We start from the raw sequence: 3,396 nt of genomic DNA on the forward strand, positions 1-3,396 counted from the left end.
GTTCTTATCGACACCGATCCGGGAATGGACTAAAATAGAATTTTGAACAATCCGAAGAAAAGCAAAATATGTTAAAAAGCGCCGTGGATTGATCATACAGAAGGCATAGGTAGATAATCGCGCAATAAAACGAAAGTATCTGCCGCGTGAAAAGTAAAATTAATGTTTGAGCCGTCCTGCCTGAGCTCGCCTCCGAAGGTGTCATCAGCGAACAAACGAAAGCATCAGCGAGCGCGGGATCAAGAGAGCCCCAGCGTAACAAACAGCCCGAAATCGCATGTAGGCGCAGCGCTAAAGGGCAGCAGCGGGAGCAGGCATACAGTTGCCGTTTATCATCCTCTTATGGGGCCAAAGGGGGAAGCAGCGCGTCTTCCCGAGCGTGAGCGTGACTGTGCTCGCGGACGCTGCTAGTAGCCGATAGACGTGTCACTTATACGCGTCGCCCCCGCGCTCATCATTAGTCATTTCGTTATGGCCGACATGCCCAAAGAACTCGTGTAACGGACTTGCTGCCGCGACAAGGTCATCGGCGATCGATGTATCAAACGCGCCCGAAGAATGGCATCGCGCGACCAATTTTTCTTTTAATAATGCCGCCGCGCAGCAGCTCAAGGCCACACTGCCACGCTGACTGCTGTCGCTGCTACTCGCTTTCTCGTGCCGATGAACGATTGATGACGAACCGCCTGGTGCGGAAAGAGCCGCCTTCGTTCCCTTATCTCCTTCTGATTCCGAGGCGATGTTTGTAAATGGCCATTGTGCGCGGCGTGCAGCTATTGATTGCCACCGACGAAGACTCGTCTTGTGCTTCCATTCGCATTCGATGCTATCGCTATCGATTGCACGCGCCAGCGGAGAATCTTGCGTTCGAATGGTTTCCCGGTGGGTGCTTGTTGTTGCTTAGCCCGTAAAATCGATTGGCGACTGTACGGAAAACGAACGCGCAGGTTGCGCAAGCTGCACCGCGTGCGCACTACACCCACGCCGACTGACAGTCGTGCACGTTCTCACGTGTCAGTCGGCCACTTATCATCCTAACGATTGCTGCACCGCCACAGAGAGAAACTGGCTCGGCAGCAGCCCGCGCGCACGCCGCCCCGGCTCTTGCACCACTGCTTTCCCTTGCGTTACACGTGCTTTGCGTTTCGTGTCTCTCGTTTCTTCGTATGATTGCCGTGTAATTTACGATGATCGTAGACGCGATTCCATTCGGATTAAATTTTAGAGCGTATCGTGAGTCGAGTGAATTAATCATCAATCATGCACATAGGATGTACCAAAAAAAATCGTAGCCGATGAGACCCATCGTTTATAAAACTCTCAACGCCGCGCTCAATGCGCAAAGTATAATGGAGCTCAAATATTAATTCAATCCACACAGTCTCAAATGTCATCCGACGTACTGGCGGAGCAACTGGAAACTGCGTGGATCGCGTGGTCTATTTGCGAAAGCAAGAGCGTCTCTCGAGAGTTACGCATACGTCGTGGCACTGCGTAGAGGGTGCTACTAAGCACTCGCTCCTTTGGTCGCGCGCTTCCTCTCATCTATCATGCGAACCATGGCAAACCGACGAGTCGCTCGCTCAAAAGCAAGCCGCCGCAAGACGGAGATTTCTTTTTCTCCGAGAGAGATCCACTCTACCTGTCTACAGCCAGCGCTGCTGTCGAGAGCATCCACATTTGTTAACGTTCAAGCGTTAACAATATTTCTCTCTGTTCGCCTCTGCTTCTATACGTTTACTCGTCTCTCCGGCTTCATAATTAGATGCCTTTTTTTCCGATGAGGGATCATCGCTCGTTGTATGTGTACATGAATTATTGGTTTATTCAAAAATTTTCGACCAGCTTCTCCATTTATACTGTGGCAGCTCTCTAGCTCTCTCGCTCTCTCGTTTTTTTTTTTTGTTGTTCTTTCGGAAGAGGTGATAGATTTATTTGCCTTCGAGAGAGACGGAAGGCGCGCGCTTGATTGAGCCTCGGTTAAATAACATAACGGTACTCGTATATGCGCAGATGGACAGAGTGAATAATAGTTCATCAAAATTGAAAAAAAATTTTTTATCCCAGGACGCCTATTTTGTTTTATTTTTCTTCGTTCCCCGAGAGATGGTGAGTTGATTAAATGAGTTTTCCTTATTACTTGATCCCTTTCGCTCAGTGACAAATTGCTATGCATAACTCTTGTACGATTGGACGAGTGGCTTTTAGAGTGTATTAAAATGCTTGAATTTGAAACTATGTCAGTGACATACAGTGTGAACTAAAAATAAAAGCTCGCGGAGTGGATTAAAAGGCTTTTTGAAAAGGTCCGAAAATTCAGTGGTTTTTACGAACGTCTGCTTTGTCGGGCAAACAGAGAGAAAGCTCCCTTTTGATTATTGGCTCCCTCAGGCCAAGTACATCAAGCGGCACGGGCGCGGGTTATCATTGTGAAAAGCGGATCTCTTTCACAGAATATCGGGCGGAAAGTGAATGAGTCGGTCCCTCGGCGATGCGGCGGCGCGCCCCGTTCGCGGGGTGAAAGATTTATGGATGGCCTACGACGGACTTCGCCATATAACCCCTTCGACTCTGTCTTTTGCTTCGTGCTTGCGGACACATCCTTTTCGCTATCGATCCTCATAAGACAATGACCGCGAGCACTTGCAATCGATGAAAAATCCGTTACCGAGCGAGCGCGCGCGCAGGGCGGGAGAGAGAGAGAGAGAGAGAGAGAGAGAGAGAAAAAAGTTAATAGCGTCGAAATTAGCCGAGAGAAAGGAGGGGAGCGCAGATGCGCTCGGCGATATAGGCCGCCTCGTCGCACACACGCTGCCTCTCTCTCTCTCTCGCGCGCGTATACGCGCGCGTAGCACGCACTCATCCATCATTGTCACCGAACTCTTCAGCAGCCCGTCGCCGAGCGTTATAGTGGTTTCCCTCTGTGCGCCTGCCCGCCAGCTTTCTGTTTTGTCTTTCTCTCACTCTTTTGCGCGCGCCTGTGCGATGCACACGTCTCTTCCATACCTACGTACTAAAGCGCCTGCAAGCAACAACATTGCCGACGAACACCATGTCGCTTTTTGACGCTTGGATACTTTTCTCATACGCTTCTCTATAGTGCCAATATATTACGTTGACCTTTTCAAACTAGCAATGACCATTGATTTTCGACTAGCTTTATGTGTATTGCGGTTGGTTCCTTCTGAAAGCTCAAAATTAAGAAAGACAGAAATGAATGCAACGTAATTTAGGCAAATCCTTTGATCTGCGCCACCTAAAATTATAACGACGTTGGCGGATGTATGAGCATTTATAAATAAAATAGAGAGAGATATATATATAAGTGTTCTGGCGTCGATTAAATAATTATACAATGGTTAAATATTTAATTTTTTTACTGCATTTTAATTGATT

Source organism: Phymastichus coffea, unplaced genomic scaffold, assembly GCF_024137745.1.
Source record: "Phymastichus coffea isolate CEN01 unplaced genomic scaffold, Cenicafe_Pcof_1.1 PCOF00046, whole genome shotgun sequence".
NCBI lineage: Eukaryota > Metazoa > Arthropoda > Insecta > Hymenoptera > Eulophidae > Phymastichus > Phymastichus coffea.